General features: G+C 48.7%; 2 pseudogenes; one reads left to right on the top strand and one right to left on the bottom strand.

Annotated features, from left to right (window-relative positions):
• Positions 1–23,173, top strand: part of LOC131484911 (single-stranded DNA-binding protein, mitochondrial-like) — a 236,788-nt pseudogene that overhangs the window by 25,928 nt on the left and 187,687 nt on the right.
• On the bottom strand, positions 21,503–22,871 carry LOC131486312 (peptidyl-prolyl cis-trans isomerase D-like; annotated as a pseudogene).

Raw genomic sequence — 23,173 nt, 5'->3', positions numbered from 1 at the left:
TCTCTGACCCTCCCCCCATTCATGCTCTGTCTCTGTCTCAAAAATAAATAAACGTTAAAAAAAATTAAAAAAAAAATCTACTTCTTGCTATGGCATGAGGCCAAAATGATTGGAAAATACTGATTCAAGAATCTAGATTCCCTGGGGTTAAGAATCTATTTTCTTCATTTATCATAACTCCTACATCCTGCTCTGTGCCAGTTTTTTAACACAGCTATTTTTTTTTTTAATTTCTAACAGTATTCTTCACTATATATTTTTTTGTTTTAATTATAGAAGTGATAGAACACATTCCAGTTGTAAGAGTCGAGCATTCCAGACGTGCAGAGAGCCACAGGAGAACAGTCACCTCTCCTCACCCCACTCACAGGCACGAGGGTCTCTCCTGGGGGCAGTTGGGCGTGCCTCCTTCTGGCCCTCTTTCATAGATGTGCAGGTACATGCATTCAAGTGCACATTAGTTGTTACTTATACTAAATTAAACTGCATTTAATGCATGGTGCCTGCATTTTTTTTTTAATTTATGATATCTTGGAGATCTTTTGATGTCCATGCCATGTAAACTTATTTCATTTCTTTTAAGGACTGAGTGATATTCCACAGTATGAACGAACCTTAGCCTCTCCCCTGTAGGCACCTTAGTCCGTGGTCTACTGCCTCTCCTATGAGCCTCAGCCTCCCTATTCTGAGCGCCCCTCCTGGCCTTCTCTCCCCAGGGCACTCATCTCCCTCATCTCTGCCTGGAAACTTTGGGGGCACCGCACCCCCACCCCCAGCTTCCTGGCTCCTCCCACCAGCCTTTTCTTTGTCAGTACAGGCCAGGCCCTGGCTGGCAGCAGCCACGGCCTGGCATGAGGAAGCCTCCAGGACGGGAAGACATTTGCTGAGGATGCTTAGCAACACTCCGAGTTAATTATTTAATTGGGTGAAACATCCATTAGGGAGGATTCTCACTTTCCAGACAGCCTGTGAGTAAACATGTCGAGAAGAGAAGAGTGAGGTGTTGGCGAAAGCTGCCATTCACCCTGGCTCCTCCCCAGCCCCCCCACTCCTCAGCGGGGGAACGGGACCCCGAAGGACTCTGCCCAGACGTTTCCCCTGGCTGGGCCAGGCAGGGCAGGCTGGCCGGGCAGGCCTCGTAGACAGACTGTGTCCGTGAAGATGGAAGATGTGGCTCAGGGCCCTGCTACCTGCCAGTTTGAGGAATGCGGCGTCAGGAAACCCACTCACACCAGGTGGCTCACTCCGGAGGGAATTTAATTGGAGAACCCAGTAACAGGAGTGTTGGAAGAGCTGAAAATGGGAAGGTGAGGCAACTTCAAGATTAATAATTGCAAGAAGCTGCTACTGCCCCTGAAGCTGGACAGTGGAGGAGAGAGCGTCCCCCGGAGCCCAGAGCTGGGACTGCCAGGTCAGAGCTACAACTCTGGAGGGGCCAAAAGCTGGGAGCCGGAGGCCTTTGCCGGGAGTGTCCGACGGAAGTTGGAAGCACAGAATAGATGCCACTGTTAGCAGAGAGAGAGAGAAGACAAGAAATAATCTGGCCTGTTCCCTCTTTCTGCCTTCCAGTGCCTTACATTAGTTGAATGCAACAGGAAACCAGTGGACAGAGTGGCCCGAGAAATGTAATTTGCAGGAGTGGCTCCCTGCATGCAGAACAGTGCAGGGGAAGGGTAGGAAATGAATGCCAGTGTAAACAGGCAGTGACCAGCACATGAGCTGGGCAGCTCAGAGGCCGATCGCAGTGCCAGGTCTGCTGGTATGAAGAAGCTTTCGTTAGGAGAAGGAGACCTATGTTAGGTGCTGTGCTGCAGGTGTCTAGGAGAAAGAGAAGGCCTGGTTTGCTTGCACCTGTGCAAGGCTCTGCAGAGAAAACCCCTCTGGGCATGTTAACCAAGGAGATATTTAATACAGAGAATCAAGTACTTTCAAAATTGTTGGAGGGGCCAGTATAGAGGTTTCTAACCTGAACATCCAGGAATAATTTCCAGAAGAATTCTGAACTGACCTCAGCGGCACCACCACCTCTGAAACCATCCCTTGAACTATGGGTTTAAAACCATTGTATCTGCAATACAGAGATCACAAAATCAGAATTGAGTGACTACGGACATTGTCACCACTGTCATTGCCTCATGACAAGGAGAAGCTAGAGAATGAATCACGGGAAGCTGCTGCAGAAAACAAACAAAGGGCCAGAAACAACCAGAGGCAGGAAACAGCCTCGGGCTCATGTCTACCTTCCAGATTTCAAGGTATAACCCACTGGTGGAATCCTATTCACTTCCAGAACCGTAGCTGCAAGGGGTTCTGGGAAATGTAGTTTTTCATTTTCCAACACCTCCAGGCAAAAAGGAGATGACAGGGAGGTTGAAGGACCCCGCCCTCAGTGTCCACCACCCTATTTGGGGAAAGCTCCACCAGGTGGAAGAAACAGTGCAAGACCATGGGACTCAATACATGTTGGGGACGCCAAACGGCACAGCAGTTCTGAGAGGGCAGCTCTCCCTCTGGCTTCCCAGAGTGGTAAGCTAACATATGTACGTTTAAGAGGGCTGCGCCCTGTACCGGCTCATTCCATTGTTCCACCTACCTCAGGAGACAGGGTTTATTTAGTACATCCCCACTTACTCACAGGGAACCAAGGCTCAGAAATAATGCGCCCAAGAGCACATGCAGGTAAAGGGCAGAGCGGGGCACAGAAGCAGGCTGCTTGACATCAAAGCCCTTTTGGCTGGGTGTGAAGAGAGGCATGGGAACAGAGTAGATGGGCGTGGGTGGGAGGGGGCTGAAGGAAGAGCTTCCAGGTGAGGATCCTGGCACGAGCAGACACACTGAGGGGTCTGGGCATGGTGAACATGGCCTGCTGCGAGCTGGGGGTGTGGTGGGGAGTGGGCATGCTGAGAAGGAGGGCAGAGAAGGGGTGAAGCCATGATTGGAAGGAGCTTTCCTGCTGCATACACCATACGTACTCAGTGGGCACAGAGGGAAGGGGAGCTACAGGCCCGGCACAGGGGCAAGAGCCCATGGGAAAAGGGGCAGGAATGGGAGGCAGGCACTGATGAGGCAAAGAGCAGGGCCAAGGCCAAAAGAGGAAGCTGAGGCTCAGGTGAGCACCAGAGCATGGGGGGTCCCTCACCCAGTTGGAAGCTGTTCTCTCCACCACCAAGTAAACATCACTTCTGGGCTGGAGAACAGCCACTGCCAGGCGGAAACATAGCTGTGCTGACAGCTGGCGGGGGGGGGGGGGGTCCTGCCTTATTCCTCCTCCAGAAAGCCTTCTTAGATTACATCCACCCATTGCTCCTAGAGCCAGGGCCAGCAGCATGGTATCTGTCCTGCATGGTTGCCCAGGCCCCATGGTCAGAAGAAGCCCCCCATGCATGGTTTAGTGCTCTGCCATCACCGTCTGAGAATTCTCAATAATTTTTTTTTAATGTTGATTTATTTCTGAGAGAGAGGGAGAGAGAGAGAGAGCACAGGGGAGGGGAAAAGAGAGAGGGAGACAGAGGATCCAAAGACATCAGAGGATCTGATGCAGGACTCAATCTCATGAATCATGAGACCATGACCTGAGCTGGTCAGATACTTAACTGACTGAGCCACCCAGGTGCCCCTCAATAATTTTTTAACCAGGGGCCCTGCATTTTCATTTTGCACTGGTCCCTGCAAACTATGAGTTTAGTCCTGCCTGGAATGAAGAATAATTTAAGAAAGATTTCCACACATAACTCCTGGGGAAGGGGGGGGGGGGGAAGTGTACGAAGCTCCCTTGGGACCTTTCAGGGAAGGTGGGTTGAAGGCCTTAAAAGGGATTCCTCCTGTTGTTTCCGATTTCATGTCTACCCCCTGCCTCCTCGATTCCCACACCTCACACACACCAGGAATATTCCTTTATAAACCTCTGTGACTTCCCCACATTCTGTACCCAGCCCTGCTGTAAGCTCTGAGAAGCAGGGCCTGTGTCATCCATCTGTTTAGTGCACATCTGACTCCCTCTGACTCCTCTCCACCCCCTCTGACTCTCCCTCCACCCCCTCTGACTCCACAAATGGTCATGCATATAATGGGTGCTCCGTGGGGCTTGCTGAGCTGATCAGAAGGCCAGGCGGGGAACCTAGGTGGACAGACTGACCATTTCCCATGGTCCTCTTCAGCAGCCTAGGCAGAAGCGCAGGAGAGGAAGAAGGGAGGGAGTGTGTGTGTGCACGCGCATGTGTGTGTGTGTGTGTGAGGGAGGGGGCGCATAAAACAGAAACAAATAAAGAGTTCAAATGTGAAACGATTAAAAAAAATAAATCGAAGGGAGTGAGATAAGGCACTGGAGCCTCTGCTCCCTAGTTAACATTCATTGGATTGAATAATCAGGCTTCATTATCTCAAATTGTCTGCATATTTGCCCTCAAAATGCTAATTTACAGTTGGCTGGGAGCAGTCTCGGCCTATTTTGACTAAAATATTATTTCACTTTATTGAGCATTGTTCTTAGCTGTCGGGCATCTTGCTTTGCGAGGGAAAGGAGGGGAAGAAATAGAGGGAGAGAGGAAAACATTTTCTATCAAAGCTCTGCCCCGCTCAAGTCTGATTATGGGCTCCCTGTTTTGCGTAGAAATGGCATTTCTAAGCCTCCAAGTAAAATTAGAGTCTTTATCATTTTCTTTTAGGGAACAGACAGTTTATCATTAATCTCAGAGAAGGAAATAGGAGAAATAATTTTTTTGTTTGTTTTACTGAAGGGGTGAAAAATCTTGCTCATCACCCCCTCCTCCCTCCTCAGCACTGAAGCAGCCGGATGGTCCTCCACCTCCACCTCCACCTTCTCATGACCTCCAAAGGCCCGAATTCTCTGCCTCTTGTCCTTCTCTGTCCTCTAGGCCCCAGGAACCAAAAATTGGTCATAAGCCACTCACATCAGCTCTGGAGTCTGGCTGGAATTTCCCAGAATCTCAGCCTTGAAAGTCTACAGATGTGACCTCCAAATTTAATTCTAGGATTGAGTTAGAAAGACACGGCCTTCCTTGGAGCTAAAAGTCTGTAACGGTCCTTTCAAGTCTTTGCTCACACATGAACATGGTGTTTCAGACAGCAAGATGGGACTCTGGGCTGGGTTTTCAGCCTGGGGATGGACTGCACTGAGCCTCCTTACTCCCCACTCCCACCGCCACCCCACCCCCACGCCATGTCCCTGCGAATGGGGACGGGGACTAGCGTGACCTTCATCTGGGGCAGCCCAAGGCCGGGCCAGTTCTGTCTGTGGTTAGAGTCATGGGAGAAAGAACCTTAAAATCATTTTATTCCAACTCCCAGAATCAGATGACAAAACTGAGACCAGAAAGGAGGTTACAAATCTAGTTCTGGGTCATCTTGGTGACTCAGGTTACTGTTTGGAGGCTTCTCTCCTCTCCTCTATCAGACTCCTTGCTCTTTTCGGTCCGCCCTCTTTCTATTTTTTTTGTAGTCTCTTCCCTGTCATAGCTCTTCTGTGGGCAATAAGTGGTTATTCTGGCACTCTGTGGAACAATAAGCTTCTAGACTGCTAGTCCCTTCTGCCCTGCCTTCACTGTGAAGGCCAGCCCGGGAGAGAGGATGCCCAGCCAATAGGCCTCCAGCCATCCTGCTCCAAAGCTATCCCCACCCCAGTCAGTCAGGCCTTCCTCTCCTCCAAAGCCTGAGGAGGACATCCTCTTTTCTGCTTCAGAAGAAGCAGAACTTGCAGGTTCGCAGGCCAAGACCCAGGGCCACTGTGTACAGTCTGGCAGGTCGTACACTGCACAAGGGCCAGGTGGGCAGTGGGGCTGAAATCCAACTCTTTCTTTCTTCACTGAGTCCTGTGCCCTGTAGAATATGGAGCTGCCTCTGCCCAGAAAGATGCCAATGGGGCTAGCCATCCAGAGCTGGCTTACTTTTCTAACCCACCTGCCCAACCATCTCAGCTCAGCCTTCCCCCAGCACTCCTCTCCTTCTAAATCATCCTGAGACTGAAAGTGTTGCCTGGATTCAGATCCAGACTTGACATGTCCAGTCCCCTTCCCTGCCCTGGGATCTGTGTGCTGCGCGGGGCCTTGCCATCTGTATTCAATCAGATTTGAGGCCTCCTGGCACTGCCTCTGTCCACTTACTGCAGCCAGCACCTGTCCCCGTCTGGGTTTCCATGCACCCTGGTCACAATAGTTACTGCTGTCTTTCAGCTTCCTGACCTCCCGAGACACTGGACTCCCAGACCCTCTGTGCATGTCTCCCTAGCCAGCCCAGGCATAGGGTAACTGATCTGGGGATGTCATTAAGCATTTTACACAGAAGTTTCCGGAAGGCAGCATCATAATACAGCCTGCAGGCACGACAGCCACCTAAATGCACACAGAGCAGACATTACACACATACATCCCAGCCAGCACTGCACACACTCTGCAGACACACCCCACAGATACCACTCACCCTCACCCTCAGCAAACACTACAAACACACAGACAGAACCCAAGAGATACTACATTACACGCCCACACTCAGCAGAAACACACAGCCAACACCCCCCCCACACCAACCTACACTCATGCCCAACGGAATCCACACACACCCTCCACTGACACCACATACACACACCTCCCCAGGCACACACACATCCATTCACAGCAGACACCAGACACACACACACACCCCCGGCAGACATCGCGTACACGCCCACCCATTCGCACGTGCTCTGTCACATTCACTGGAGCTGGTGGCCATGCACCTGGTATGATATGAGAAAGCTGAGAAGCCCCCACCAGCCCACGCCCACATGCATAAGGCAGTGTTGTGCCCTCATAATTTGCCTGATGCAATTACTAAACGTGAGGAGGAGATTCCACTGCTTCTGAGACGCGGGACTCTGGCTTTAGGTCAGCTCTGTCACTGTAGAGACATGTGACCCGGATCACCCTCTCCTCAACCGCAAATAAGGGGTTAGGACTTGCCCAAGCTTCAGATGCCCCGGGGTTCAGCACATAGCACATACTGAGTGTCACCCTGGGCTGAGTGCTGCAGGCCAGATAAGGAATTCCAGGCCAGACTTGGGCTCTGTCCTTGGGGAGTCAGTGTCTGACTGGAGAGAGAAGCAGCGCTTAATATCAGAGGATGTGAGAACAAACACATACCAGATGTGCAAATTCACGCTCAGGCAGAAGGCCTGAGGATTAAATGGAGTTCAAGGTAAAGCAAGCAACCCCGGGGTGGCCGCTGCAGCTGGCCATGTCTAGAGGGAAAAATTCACACTTGGGGTGAGGAGGGTGGAAGATTCTGGGGGCATTTATTCATTCACCAGCTACATTTAGCACTCACTGTCTACGTAGGCACGGACTTCGAGGGATGTGGTCACTGCCTTGGGCAGCACCATCCCAGCTGGGAGACAGTCAGTACCAACCAAGTGAATAGTGAAGATAACAACGTCAGGGTGATGTGCCTGATGTGCCTCAGGCTATGAGGCAAATCAGCAGGTCATGGGCAGTAACTGGAGCTCCCTTTGGCCAGGGGAGGGCTCACTTAGGACAATGAGGGCAGGCATGAGACCAAGGTGAGGCAAGGAGGCACTCTCTCTCTCAGGCGCTGACCCTGCATTGGCATGACCTTGAGAGGGAGTGCCTCCTTAAATTTGTGCCCTTCTTACCTCACCCTAGTCCTGGCCCTGTGCAAGGGTGTGGGGAGGGGAGGCACCTAGGCATGAGGTTCTAGGTCTCTGTCCAGTCCTTTTAGCCTGTTTTCCCTCCTACATCTCTGCTTGTACATTCCATTTCTGCAGCCCTATGCTTACCCTACCCCAGCCTCTGCCCCCAGCCCTAGCTTTCCTTCCCTGGACCTCAGGGTGTTGGAGGAGGCCTCTGCTCCAAGGTCCTGCTCCCGGCACCCTTAAGGACTGCAGCAACAAGACTTGCCCCTACACAGAGAAGCCAAGCTTTGAACTGTCAGCTTAGGCCCAGGGAGGTCGCTCAGAAGGTCAAGCCTCATTTTTCTTGGCCTAGGGTGGCTGTTCTGGGAGAGGAAAGGGTGCATGCTGGAGGTTTGGAAGTGAGAGGGAAGAAAACTCACCCCAGCTGGTAAGTCTTGTCCCTATGAGGCCATCGCTCAGTTCCTCTGCCCACAAAGGCTCTCATATTACTCTATTTCTCTCTTCCCCGGCACTGACCTCTCTCATTAAGAACTTGTAGAAGGGGCCATGTCTATTTCCCACTGGAAGCACTTGGGGCTCTGCACTCCACCTCGGTCAGTGAATGAATGACTGAATGAGGCCTCCATGAGGCCTAGGGCCCTCTGGCCATGCCATAGGAAGGAGGCCCTGGCCACTGCAGAAGCACTGGTGGTTTGCGTACACAGGGACCTCCCAACCCCCAGCTCCATACCGGGGCTCTCAGGATGTCAAGTCCAGCCGGCCCCTGTGGATCCTCTGCAACCCCTCCCTGATTTTGCTTAGTACAGCGTGGTCTGAAGGTCTCACTTCCCTCGGCCTGGGGTGTGTCTGGACAAGTGTTCCCCTCCTCCCTCCACCCATCTTTCCCCAGGCAACCTCAATGCCCTTTCCAGGGACATTCTCCGCCTCCAAGTCCGCCTGGAGAGGGGCCGGGGGATCAGAGGAGTGAGGGACGGGGAGAGGGTCGTGACTGCATTCTAGGCGCAGGGTGTGGAGCGGGTCTCCCCTCCCGGGGCTGGGCTGAGCCCTAGCCTTCCGCGCTAATCAATGGGCCGCAGCCGGCGGGAGGGGCAGGGCGGGAGGATTAGGGGCGGAGAAGGGCAATTACCCCCACAGGCCGCGCTCCGGCTTTCCTCCCGCGGTGCGGCTCAAATGCCACATTTCGGATGCAGCGCCGCGCTCGGCCTGTTTGCTCGGGAAGCCGGGGCCCCGGGGCAGGAAACCAACTCGCAAGTGTATCGGAGATTAGGGCCGGCGGCGGCGGGGGCGGACACTGGGCAAACACGCAGCGGCCACCTCAATCCCCCGTCCTCGATTCTGCCCGCGGCAGCGCCGGCCAGGCCGCGACTCTGCTGCGAGAGGCTGGGTGGCGGGGGAGGCCGGGGCCCCCTCCCCCGCCGGGGTGGTGGGGCTCTGCGCGCGCCCCTGGGGAGGCTTGGCCGCCCGGGCCCGCCAGCAGGTGGGGGCCGCTCCAAGAAGACAGGCACCAGGCGGAGGAGCAAAGCAAATTTTTCTCCCTTCCAATGTTAAGAATTTTGCACCCTTTCCTTAATAAGCTTACACGTGGAGGACGAACTCCCATAAAAATTGGCTTGGTACAAAAGGTCAAGGTGCGAGAAGGAGAGAGAGAGGGGGGGCGGGAGAGAGAGCAGGGCTGGAGAGGGGTTACGAGGCAGGGAAAGGGGGGAGGAACGGGAAGAGGGAAGGCGAGTGGGGGAAACCCAGGCATGGTCTCCTCTAGTCCCTCGGACCCTCGTTGACTCGCCTTCCAGGGCTGGTTCTAACCCTCCCCTCTCCCCGTACCCCTAGTTCACCGTCTGCCGGCTGGCGCGAGGAACCCCTAGTTGGGTTTGGGGAAGGAAAAAGAGCCAAGAGTGGAGATATGAAGACGAGAGTGGTAGGCCGCAGATTTTCGGCCGCACCAGCGGTCCCCGGGGCGGAGCAGCCCCGAGCCAGCCCAGCGGGGCATGGCGCCTCCTGGTGTCCAGGGGACTGCGCTGCTTGGCGTTGACCGCCGCCCAAGCTCTGAGTCCTGGGCTGCTCAGGGAAGCAAGCCTTTGACAGGCTTCCAGCAGCCCCAGGGGACATGTACAGAGTCTTAAGCCAGATCTTCCAGGGCCCCAGAGGTTGGAAGGACAATCTAAAACTCCTGAGCAAATCCTCTTCTTGCTTCTGTTGGATAGCCCCACTCCAGCCTCTCCCACATCCCTAGCTAGAGCTCCTCTGCCCTGCCCACCCAACTCACCCTCAATCCCTGCTCCTTCCTGTTCCCTGAACAGACTGATCGCTTCTACAAACGCCTTTGCTCAGGATTCTCAGCGGTTCCAAATCTTGCCCGTTCACGAAGGCACAAATAGCTGCCAACCTTTTCCTCCAGAAAGCCCTCCAGGATTTCTGCAGCTCAGAGACTTTTTGAACCAGTTTAGCACCTGATTTGGTCTTGGGATCCCTCTGGGAGGGACTTTAGCCATCTGTCTTCTCCTTTAAAGACAGGCTAGATGTTCTGTTGGAGCTGGGAGGTTTGGCCAGGGATAGACTTTCCCTCCACCTCCAGACAGATGCTGGAGCTTGAAAAAGTAGTGGGCTGGTCCCTAAAGCACCTGTGCCTTTCCCTCAAGAGTGATACAGTTTCCCTCCCAGGGACCCTCACTGGTGCCTCACACATAGGACTGGCTCCTCTGCCCCGCCCACCCCCCCCCCCCCCCCCGCCAGCCTCCACCTTGGGAGATAAAACCAGTGCTTTATCACTGCTCTTTTTGTAGGTAATGAAGTCCTTTCCCATACTATTGACATTTCTGAATTGAACAAACAAATCCAGTTCCCTGACCTGTGTGCCCCCTTCCTTTTCACCCTCCCCTAAGTTCCTTAGTGAGCTGCTGGAACCTCCAGAAGTGACCAGGTCAGGCAACTACCAGTTCCACGAGTGGAGGGGTTCCAGCCTCACCTACAGAGAGGTTGTGGCTAAACCCACCAGGAACTTGCCCTTGCTGTGGGTGAACATACTGGCCAGGCATTCAGCTTGTGGAGTGCAGCATAGCAACATCAGCCAATATTCAAATGAGCCGATCTCTTATCCCAGGAAGTGAACTTTTAAGAATTTCTCCTAAATAGGGGGTGCCTGGGTGGCTCAGTCGGTTAAGCCTCCAACTTGTGGTTTCGGCTTAGGTCATGATCTCACGGTTGGTGAGTTCAAGCCCCACATCGGGCTCCGCACTGACAGTGTGGAACCCACTTGAGATTCTCTCTATTCCTCTCTCTCTCTGCTCCTTCCCTGCCCCCTCTGTCTCTCTCAAAATAAGTAAACTTTAAAAATTTTTTTAATTAAAAAAAAAAAAAAAAAAAAAGAATCTCTCCTAAATAGTAACTTGCAGGGAACACAGTGCCAGTAGGGATGCTTGTCCTGAGGGGACATGGAAAACCAACGTAAGGCCTATCAGCGGCTGGCTGCCTCAGGTATACCAAGCATGCTGCACAACCACTTATTAAAAGTGAGGTGCAACTATATATATACCGACATGGTGTCCAACGCTAAGTGAAAAATGAAGCAAGTTAAAGAACAGTTTGAGTTACAGTTTGAGTCAATGATTTTTGTAAAAATCATTGTAATAAATATTTATGTTAGTGTATGTACCGAATAGAAATAAACCTGAAAAATGACGCTCACGGTGGTTATTTTGCTAGGGGATTATGGGAAGGCTTTCATTTTAATGGTAATTTCAGTATCGCTTTATTTTTATGCAACATGTATATATTAGTTTTGGAATCAGAAAAGAACCTATACTGCCAGGACAGAAGGGCCTTGGACATTTCAGGCTGGCCAGGATTGTGGTGTGGGAGCAGGAAAATGGGTCCCCTATGTACTACACCCTGCCACCTCCCAGCTGAGACTACGTAGGAGGGAGGGTCGCTTCCCTTGCCCCTCACCCCTCCAGGGTCGGGAGAGGAATTAGATGAAAAATGAGATATTTTTCGTTTTGACATTTGGGTATCTCCTGCAGTTACACTCTCTCGCTTGGGAGGTGGGGGGTGCTTGTTTCTCCCCCCGCAGTGAGAAAGTGTTGACCACAACCAGCCCGAGAGCAGTGAGAGCAGCGGTGGTCGGCGCCCTCACCGCATCCTTTCTCCCGCCTGTGCTCTACTGCCCTCCGGACACAGCGCTGCGCCCCTCCTCCTCGACTCAGGCTTCACGTCCTGGAGCTTCTGAGGGGTCTACAGGCCAAACTGATCCTCTTAGGCTCCTACGTAAGGGGCCTTGCCGCCTTCCGCATCACACGGTCTGCGCGCGCCCCCTGCTGCCTGCCGCGAGAGACACTTGCCGTAGGCCCTGCCCTTCAATCTGCCCGTTCTAGGCACCCTCCACCTCTCGCGTCCAGGAGCATTCTCGTGGCCTCGCTGGGACCGTGCCCAGAAGGGATAAGCATTTAAAAAGCAAAATGGTGCCTCCATAAATGGAATCAGCACCGCTTGAGGCTATCACCTCACTTTGCAAGGGGCCTAAGTGACTTTCCTGCATCTTGTCACACAGCAAGTTAGATACAGGGCCAGACCAGAGCCTAGGTTTCCTGACAGCAAGTCGAGGACTCTACAGACCACTGCTGGAACAGAGGGCTTAAATTCTCCAGGGCATTGTACGAGGAGCTTTCCAGAGACTTGAGAAAACCGGGTCCTGCATCCCAGGAACCTTGAGCCCCAGAGCAGGTGCAGGCCTGATTCTGGGTTCTGCACACACAGGCCAGTGGCCAGCATCATGAGCCCACCTGTTCTGTTTCTGGGCAGAGCCTACCCAGGCAGTGAGCACACAGGATCCTCCCCAGCACCAAGTTCAAATGTCATCCCAGCCAGCAGAGAAACACCAGCCCAGAAAAGCTCCAGAAGCATCCCCACCCCCCAGGCTGAGGCTATGAGTTCCCTCAGGAAGGGTGGACAATGTAAGGTCAGAGCCAGAGTAGCTTGGAGGCAGGAAGGAGTGTCCCTCTCTTCAGCCATGTACTAGCTGTATCACCTTGATAGGTGGCTTACCCTCCTTTCTGAGTCTTGTGTTCCTTATTTGTAAAGAAGTATTGATTTGGTCAAGGGAAAGCCAGAAGGCCAGTGTGGCTAGAGCAGAGTGTGTGCGTACATATGGGGTGAGGGGTGCTGAATAGTAGTGGATGAGATTAGAGAGAGAAGAGTTCTCGAGGGCCTTGTCAGCCTCTACCTGGGATGACTTGGGAAGTCATTGGAGGATATTTAGCAAAGAAGTGACCTGCTCTAAGCCCATTTACCAAAACTACCCTGGCTGCTGGGCTGGAGACTGGAAAGGGGCAAGGATGGGAGCAAAGACACAGATAGGTAGCTCTTGTAGTGATCCCAACAAAAGACAAGAGGCTCAGCCCCCCTGTGGTAGCAGTGGAAGTGGCTGGATGAAGTCTGATTCTGGCTATATTTGGAAGGCAGGGCTTTATAAGAATTATGCTGATGGACTGGATATGAGGATGAGAGAAAGGCTGGATCCAAGGAAGCCTGAGTTTTTTGGCCTGAACAGCTAAAGGGATGAAGTTGCCATTTTCTGGGATGGGAAAAGCTGCAAGGGGAGCAAGATGGGGACAGACGAGGAGGTGTGAGTCTCCCCAAACTCTCACTATGTGACTGTGCACACGCCTAATGTAAGCCTAGGTCTGTCTGACTTCTAAGACCATTCTTCTTTTGCTCCACCACACTGCCTTCCCAGGGAAAAGGGAAAGCAAACAGGGTCCTATCCTTGCCTCCTCTGCCTTCCCCCAGGTCAGCATCTTCTGGTGAAGGGTTGGCTGGAAGGCTGGGACCTCTCTCAAACTCTCCACGTGACTAGCTTGGGCTTCTTAAATGGAAACTGTTTCCTGAGAGTGAGCATCCTGAATGGCAAAGGGAAAACTTCAGATCATTAGGCCCAGCCTTAGAAGTTACACAGTGTCACTTTCTCTACATTCTACAGACTAAAACAAGTCATAGGTCTAGCCTAGATCTGAGAAGAGTGGCTGGGGAAGTGACAAGGCCTCTTTGTAACAGATTATATGGGAGGAAAATATTATTACAGCCATCCTTAGAACCATACCCTACCATAGAATGTTTGTGTCCTGTATGCCCATCAGGCCTACTTTGCCAAGAGGACAGAGAAGGCTGTGCCTGTTGCTTTTCCTCCTGCCCTCTGCTATACTCCCAACTGGAGCTAGTTGAATTGGTTTGTCTCAGGTAGGGTCAGGGATCTGTTTGGTCCACAGAGACTCTGAGAATGACTGGCCTTGGCCAGTGTCTGTGAGGTCTGTTGCTTACTTACCAAGTAAGGTAGTGGGAAAAGAGTGGGCCAGGTGAACAGGTGCAGGAAGCTTTGGGGTTCATGGTTCTACCTCCTTCCTTCTGAGCAATGAGGGCAATTGGAATGAGAAGTCCAAAGCGGGTAGAGAGCCTTGCCATTCAAAGTATGGTCCCTAGGCCAGCAGCACTAGCATCACCCTGGAGTCTGTTGGAAACGCAGATGCTAAGGAGCCAGCCCAGGCCTACTGATGCAGATCTACAATTTAACAAGATCCCACGGTGATTCACATGCATGTGAAGGTTTGAGAAGCTTGTAGACTCTGGAACAGTGGTTCTCACCTTGGCTGCACAGTTGGAATCACCTGGGAAGGTTTTTTAAGTCCTGATGCCCTGGCCACACCCCAGACCAACTAAATCAGCATCCCAAGGTGGAACTTGCATTAAGATGTTTTGCTCCCCACGAGACAGTTCCCACAGGGAGTGAGGAAGCCAAACTCCAAATGATTCCTGAGTCGGGACTCCTCTTTGGGCAAGGCCCACATGGCTCTTCTCTGGAAAGGAAGAAGTCAGGGCTGAGCTTCCAGTGAGGTCCACCCCTCCCTCTCCTCACCAGAAGCTGTAGACATTCGTTTTCCCAGGTTATTCTCTGGACCCTGTAGGCTCTGGGTTCCAACCATGTTCCCCCTTCCCACGCCTACCTCTATGTTTGAAGCCAGGACTCCAAGGAGCAGCTCTCCATGTAAGTGTGAACAGCAAACAAATCAGTCTGGGCACAAACAAGGGCATTTCCTAACAGGAATCTCAGTTCAGTGCTGAACAAACAGGCAGCCAGAGCCCCCGCCCCACTCCTAGACCTCCAGCTGGCAGCAAGGCCCAGCCTCTGCACCTGGCCTGGAAAATGAGCTTCCCTGGGACTTTCAGTGCTCCTTCCCACTCAGTTCTCTTCCAACCTTTCCCCAACCCTTGACTCAACGTCCCTAGCTTTAGTAGGGAGTGGCAAAGGCTTGGTGAGAACCCCAGAAACCTGCCTGGGGGATGAGGGGAGGTCTGGGCTGGGACGCAGAGCCTGTGACAGATCTGTTCTCCCCCTGCCCAACACCACCCAACACTTACCTGCAAGACACACACACACACCATCACCACCACTATCTCTATTTTCCTTTCTTCTAAACACAGAAACATCTTTCTAGATGGTTCTCCCATCCTCTCCTCTCTCCAACTCCATCTGATTATAAGACACTTGGAGAGGTCACATATGCCATAATCCAATTCTTTTTATGTCTTTCCATTTTGTCAATATCTCTGAGTTTCTGGATCCTCAGATGGGGTTTGAATGCCCCTGATGCAGAGAGGAACTAAAGACTGAAGGGCAGCGACCTTAAAAAAAGAACCAACACCTTTGTTTGGTGTTGTCAGTTATGAGCAGTTAAAGCAAGGTAGTCCCTAAAAGGATTCACCCTCTCTCACACATACTCTTCTACTACAATGCTATTCCCCCATTTACCCCAAAGGAAAAAAAATCCTGTCCCAAGAGCTGTGGGCATGGAGTAGAAATCAATTCAATGAAACTCAATCCCAAGCATCTCCTCTGACACCCTCGTCATGGAATTTAGAGTCAGATGGACCTGGATTTGAATTCAGACACTTCACTAGCTGTAAACAAACCACCTAGCTCTCCAGATGCAGTTTCCTTGTCTGTGAAGTGGGAATAACAGCAAGACTGTGGGGATCAAGAAGATAGCATCAATATGCACCCTGCACGGTGCCTGTGCTATAACAGGGTTGGGGAGAGGACCATCCCTCTTTCTTGTCCATTTCTTCAGAAACTGGAGGAATAAGTTTCTGGAGAAACAGAATTCTGAAACTAGAGAAACAGAATTCACTTCAGCAAATAGGTTTGTGCCTACAACGTGCTAGGCACTGTGGCAGGCATGGCTGATGGATAAAAAGACAAAGTGCTGATTTTATCTGGAAGCTGATAGAGTGATCTGGAAGCTGAATCCTGGACCCAGTTTTGCCTTTTGTGCAAATCACTCCCCATTTAGTTGGGCCTCGATGTCCTTCCTTTTTAGTACAAGAAAGGGCTTTGGCTAGTTTGCCAACGGCCCAATCAGCTCTAAAGTACTCCAAGTGGGTAGAACACAAACTACTGTCATTGCACGAGGGTTGTTCTTCTCTGATCATTCCCCCTTCTTCCCTCTGTCCTTACCCATCCTTACAGCTGACAGTCCCCCAAGGGGCCCATACTAACTGGCCCCTCTCTCTTCTCTCACAGCGTTTTCTTTCTGCCTAATCTCACCCACTCCTTCCCTTCATAGGCTTTCCTCTCTTTGAAGGTTGTCTGCAGAGGAGAGCTTCCTCTAAGGAGCCTTCCTGATTCTCTGAAGTTATACTTTCTGCACTTCATACTCCCACAGAATCTCCCCCGTCATGAGATTGTGAGTTCCCAATGGGAAGAAACTGTGTTCTTCATTCCTTTGTACCCCTCATTAACCCCGCACATAAAATAGGCTTCAAACAAACAGATGTTTGTTGACTTCAGTCTAATTGAAGAGCATAGGATTTCAGAGAAAGTCTTAAAAGCAGCGTACACACAAAAAAGTTAGGAAACAGTAGGTAACTGCAAAGTGCAATGTGTGTCGCCAGCATATATGGTGCCTCCCTGTGTGGCTGTGCATTGCACGAAGAGAGGAACAAACAACAACCTTGTTTGCTCTTGGCCTGTCAGGTGCAAGGGGAGGCGGGAGGAGTAGATGAGGGGAGGAACAGGTGTGGGTTGGAGCTGAGACAGCCGGGCAGGGGGGAGGAGGTGTGTGGCTTCCCCACAGTAGCCTCGGGCCCTCTCATCCTGTGGGCTGGGCTTGACTTAAGGCCTGATGTGTGTGTGCCCTGCATTGTAGCTCCCAAGACCTGCACTTGCCCCCACTTAGCACCTTTCTTCTGGACGCAAAAACTTTGGAAAGTCGAGAGAGCAAGAGAGATGGAGAGACCCTGCACAAGAGAGGGCAAAAGGAGAAAAGGGACAAGAATTCTCAAGGATGTTGGGAGTAAGGGCAGCAGAGGGGCTCCCCCATAACACATCTCCATCTTTCCAGATCCCCAGGAGCTCTGGGATCCTGACAAGGGGTCAAAATGTTGGTGTCTACAGCTGTGCTTCTTCCCTCAATCCAGAGAAAGAAACCCATTCTCTACCTAAGTGGCATAACCCAAGTGCAAAGCCTAAGTGATCAGTAAATATCAGCAATTATTATTATTACCATTTCCCCCCCTCCTTTTCCTCCTCTCTACATTTCACACCTATAGGCAAGTATAGATTTAAAAAAAGAATATCATTATGTCCACCACCACGTACTGTATCAAATATTTTTACTACAGTTGTTTCGTTTTAAGAGATAAAAGATTACACAAAATTGATGGCCTGTGTGCCCTCCCTACTCCTGTTCCCTTCCTCCTCCCCAGAGCTCACCTTAGTTATATTTTTCATGCTCAAGAATGTCTTTATACTCATACCACATATTTATGGCTTAAGTTATACATGTTTTAAACCATTTTATAAATAGTGTAGTGGCTTTATATTGTGTCAACTTGGCTAAGCTAGGACTACGTTTCCCAGAATTTCCTTCCCTGCATGGTTCTGGGCTAGGGCTGGCCACAGGAGAAATCTGCGTGCTACAGATTGGCAACAGAAGTGAAGTAGCAGCTGTCATGTTTACACTGTGGAAGGCAGGCCCTATGGTGGCTCATGCATTATGACAGATTTGCTGGCTCACCTTGCTGGTGGGGGAAATGGGAGAAAGCAGGTGGGCCCAAAGCTCCTTTATTTCCCATCAGAGCCTCTACAGTTTCCCCCAACTCCTGGGCTAGTTGTGGAGTTAGTTCTAAAACAAAGGACCAGATTCTTCTGCAGGTCACCTGAATTAACAAAGTTAGAGGCTTAGAGGCGGTGTGAGACTGAAACAGTTTCTAGCTCATTCTTGCTCTTCTTCCTGGGTTCCAATTTGTCCTTGCTCCCCCATTTCACATCCATCCTTTCTTCCCCACTGCCTGCCAGATTATCCATTGATTCTGTGATCGAATTAGATTTAAAGGCATAAATGACCCTTGCCAAGGATTACCAAGGGCTACCAGGGGTATAGGGATCACTAGTACTCCATGTCACAGAATGGGAGAAAAATGATCACCTGTAGACAATTGTAATTTGGTGCCTACAGAAGTCAGTGCTTTGATTGACCAAGTAGTTGCTTGAATATAATTAGAATAAGATTGGTGGATTGTTAAAATGCCCTGAAGAACTTGGGGAAAGAATATGATGAGCTGGGGCTCTAAATTCCCATCTCAAGGTCAATGTAAGGGACCTGAAATTTTCAACGGCTGACGGAAGAATTTCTTTTACATTCAAGAAGAGTGGCAACAGTCTCAGGCTTATGGAATCTACTGGTCTTACCATGTATCCTGAAGCAGCTGGCCTGATAGAACAATAGAATGGCCTTTTCAAGACTCAGTTACGGAACTACCTGTGTGGCAACACCTTGCAGGGCTTAGGTAATGTCCTTCAGGATGCAAGATGTTCTCTAAATCAGCAACTGATGTATTCTGCTGTTTCTCCCAAAGCAGTGGTTCGTGGATCAAGAAGCAGAGGTTAGAAATGAGAACAGCTTCCCTCAATAAAACACACAGTGCTTCTCTAGCAAAAATGTTGCTTTCTGTCTCTGAAACATTGAGTTCTGCTGATCTAAAAGTATTAGTTCCCGGGGCCCCTGAGTGGCTCAGTCGGTTGAGCTTCCGACTCCGCCTCAGGTCATGATCTCACGGTCTGTGAGTCCGAGCCCCGCGTTGGGCTTTGTGCTGACAGCTCGGAGCCTGGAGCCTGCTTCAGATTCCGTGTCTCCCTCTCTGACCCTCCCCCATTCATGCTCTGTCTCTCTCTGTCTCAAAAATAAACATTAAAAAATTAAAAAAAAAAAAATAGGGGCGCCTGGGTGGCTCAGTCGGTTAAGCGGCCGACTTCGGCTCAGGTCACGATCTCGCGGTCCGTGAGTTTGAGCCCCGCATCGGGCTCTGTGCTGACAGCTCAGAGCCTGGAGCCTGTTTCAGATTCTGTGTCTCCCTCTCTCTCTGCCCCTCCCCTGTTCATGCTGTCTCTCTCTGTCTCAAAAATAAATAAACGTTAAAAAAAAAATTTAAAAAAAATAAAAAAATAAAAAAATAAAAGTATTAGTTCCCAAAAGAGAAATATTCCCACAGAGAACACAGCAGTGGTTGCACCAAACTGGATGTTGAGTCTGGCCCCGGCTACTTTGAACTTCTCTTGCCAGTGAATCAACAGGCAAAAAAGAAGTTTATTGTATTGTCTGGGGTGACTAGTCTTGACTTCCAAAGGGGAGAATGGGGAGCCTCTTGGCATTCCCATTTCCTGTGATGAATGTCAATGGAAAAACTGCTACAACCCAATACAGGAAGAAGTGTTAATAGTCCAGACCAGAAACAAAGGTCACCTCACCGAGAAGAGAATATGAAATGGGAAGAGGAAGAGGATTTATAAATACCAGCTAAAACAACACAATCAGCTGCAGAAATGAGGATGAAACTTTTCTTCTTATTTCAATGTAAATATTTTTGCGTTTTAATAAAAAAATTTCTTTCCCCTCCCCATTCCTCTACTGTCTAAGTTTTTAACATTATTTGTCAGTAATTAATTTACAGGATATCACAGGAGAAATGTGACTCAGCTATAAGAGAAATGAACAACACTGAACTATGAATAAAGAGACTTTATATCCTCTTTTGGCAGGGAGCATTAAGAATGCACTTTTTATTTCTCCATATGGTTAACCAATTATCTGATAGGCTTTCATTGTGCAAGGGATAGATGCATCATGTTAAGTAGAGGCACAGTTTGGCTATCATTGGCTTTTAAACTTCATTTCAAAGTTAAGTGTAGTGAAAAGGGGTATTTATGGATGCCAAGTTGACAAAGGGTGGGCTGTGGTGGCTTTGTGCTGTGCCAACTTAGCTATGTTGGAATCCTACTTCCTAGAATTCCCTTTCCTGTAGGGTACTGGGCTGGAGTTGGCCATAGGAGAAATTTGCATGAGATGTGAAAAGTAGAAGTGAAGCAGCCATGTTTATACTTGGAAGGTTGTTATAGGGTCAGGGCTCTCCATTCTGTCCCACTGGCCCATTCATCTATCCCTATACCAATATCACACCGTGTTTATCACTCCAGCTTTGTAAGAAGTGTTGCTATTGGGTAAGGCGAGTTCTTTCATCTTGTTCATTTTATTCATACTGTCTTAGATATTCTTGGTGCTTCCTTATACTGTTTTTTGAATCAATTTGTCAAGTTGTACCATTCCATAACTTTTAAAAATTCTCATTTCATTTCATTTTAAGATAATTTGGAGAAGAATTGTCATCTTTTGACATTGAGTCTTCCTATCCATATATTCAAGTCTTATTTCATGTCCTTCAATACTAACTTTCTCTTTAAACATTTTGCACATCTCTTAAGTTTATTCCTATGTATCTTATAGTTTATGAGGCAGTTACAAGTGAGATATATTTTCTTTTCTTTTTTTTTTTATTAAAAAAAATTTTTTTTTCAACGTTTTTTATTTATTTTTGGGACAGAGAGAGACAGAGCATGAACGGGGGAGGGGCAGAGAGAGAGGGAGACACAGAATCGGAAACAGGCTCCAGGCTCCGAGCCATCAGCCCAGAGCCTGACGCGGGGCTCGAACTCACGGACCGCGAGATCGTGACCTGGCTGAAGTCGGACGCTTAACCGACTGCGCCACCCAGGCGCCCCAAGTGAGATATATTTTCAACTACATTCGCTAACAATATTTACCTTTACCAATTCTTATATACTGATCATGTCTCCAGAAAACTTTCTCTGTGGATTTGCATCAACTTTCTCTGTAGACAATCATATTGTCTACAAATAAGAGTAATTCGGTCTCTCCCTTTCTAATTCTTATATCTTTCTTTTTGCGTCTTATTGCATTGGCTAAGATTGTCAGTACAATGATAAATAGACTCTATGGTAGTGGATATATATGTCTTATTCCTGACTTTAATTGGCACTGCTTCTGCAGTCTCGTTTCTAAATATGATCTTTGCAGTAGGTTTTTACCCTTTAGTTTGGTAAAAGGTATAATTTTTAAATGAATTTATGTTGAATTTTATAAAAAAATTTTTCTAGACCTATAAGATCATTATAGTTTTTTTCTTCAACCTGTTTATATGCAATACCACTTTGATGACAACCTTTTACCCTTAAGTTTACTAAAACTTTACATTTTTAAATGATTGTAGAAAATTGATCAAATGCTCCTTCTGCATCTATTAAGAATGTTATATATTTTTCTTTAATCTGTTAATATGGTGTATTCCTTTTGTGTGTATGTGTGTGTGAAACTCTGTTTTAATAAGATTGAACCCTTTTCAGTATTCCTAAGCTGTAAACATTGGGAAACTGAAGTATCAAAGGAAACACATCAAGGATCATCTGTAACAGAGAAAAATCTTAAAATTTCTTATTGTCTTTATACAATCAATGCATAATATTTAAGTAAAGCTGAATTCCTTATTAGGCATTTTTGCATATGCTGCCTTCTCCCTATCTTTATGTGCCTTTATCTTTTCTTTGGCTTTCAACAGTTCTGCCCGGATAGTTTTATTTTCCAGTGCTATCTCCTGAGCTTTCTTAAGATCAGTCAATGCTTGGGGCACCTGGGTGGCTCAGTGGATTAAGCATCCAACTTCAGCTCAGGTAAAATCTCATGGTCCATGAGTTCAAGCCCCACATCAGGCACTGTGCTGATAGCTCAGAGCCTGGAGCCTGCTTCAGATGGGTTCTGTATCTCCCTCTCTCTCTGCCCCTACCTTGCTCGTGGTCTGTCTCTCTCCCTCTCTCAAAAATAAATAAATGTTAAAAACAAAAACAAAAAGATCAGCCAATGCTTGATCTATTCTTTTAATCCTTGCCATCCGTGAGCTCTATAGTACCATGATTTGGTATTTGATGGGTCTATTTCAAGAGCCTCCAAACAACTGCCAATTGTTCCCTGCCAACTTGACATCTTCAGTTTACAAGCACCAATATTCAGCTCGCAGCTTAAAGCTGTCGGTGCAGCTTCAATCTATCTGCTTTCTCAATAAGTCTTTGAACCTTCCACATATCTTAAAACTTTCATATATTTTTTTAATGGCCATCTCCCAGTTCTGGAATTTGAAGAAAAGTATTTCCAATATTTTTAAGTCTTCTGTTATTAGTAACATTTTATCTACATCTTTTAAATCTATATCTGCATCCTCAGGGAAACCTGGATGACTGTCATTAGAACCATCTTTTGGAGATATGCTCCAATCATCCCCTTCCTTCAATTCTTTGCATTCTGCAATAACACACAATTTGGCAGGTTTTACACCTTTCACTTCTACATTTTCCAGTATCCTTGCCACACCCATTCCTTTAATTACTTGGCCAAATATCACATGTTTCCCATCCAAATAAGGAGAGGGAAACTGTTGTGATAAAGAACTGAGAACCATTTGTATTTGCAACCTGCATTTGCCATGCTCGATAAATCTTCCTGATCATGCTTATAATAAAAATTTTCATCCTCAAATTTTTCACCGTAAATACTTTCTCGACCTGTCACATTTTGATTTGAGAAGTCTCCACCCTGAATCATAAATTTCTTAATAATCTGATGGAAAGGGCATCCTTCAAAATGGAGAGGTTTCCCAGTGGTGGGTCCAATACCTTTGTCTCCTGTACACATGCACAAAATTTTTCTGCAGTTTTGGGTACAATATCTGCAAGCAATTCTAAGACAATTCAACCAACTTGTTCCCCTCCAACATCCACCTCAGAAAAGACTTGGGAGTTACTAGGGTTGGAGGGCTGAGTTTGGGGGGATGGGTGCGGCATTTTGAATTGCAGATGTACTTGAGTGGGAACTCAGAGAACCTCTTGGACACCTGGCAGCGCGACCCGAAAGCCTGTTAATATGGTATATTCCTTAAGAGATTTTATGATGTTGAAATTCCTTACCTTTTCAGGACAAACCCTACTTGATTATGATTATTTTTATATAAATGACCAAATTCAAATTGCTAAGATTTGACTTAACATCTTAGCACTTTAGCATCATAGGATAATTGGTTTATGATTTTTGTCTTGAATGGAATAATCTCTATTTTATTTCCAGCCTACTCTGTCATCATTCCAAA

The sequence above is a fragment of the Neofelis nebulosa genome, chromosome 9 (assembly GCF_028018385.1).
Source record: "Neofelis nebulosa isolate mNeoNeb1 chromosome 9, mNeoNeb1.pri, whole genome shotgun sequence".
Lineage (NCBI taxonomy): Eukaryota > Metazoa > Chordata > Mammalia > Carnivora > Felidae > Neofelis > Neofelis nebulosa.
This window is presented reverse-complemented; position numbering and strand designations above follow the sequence as displayed.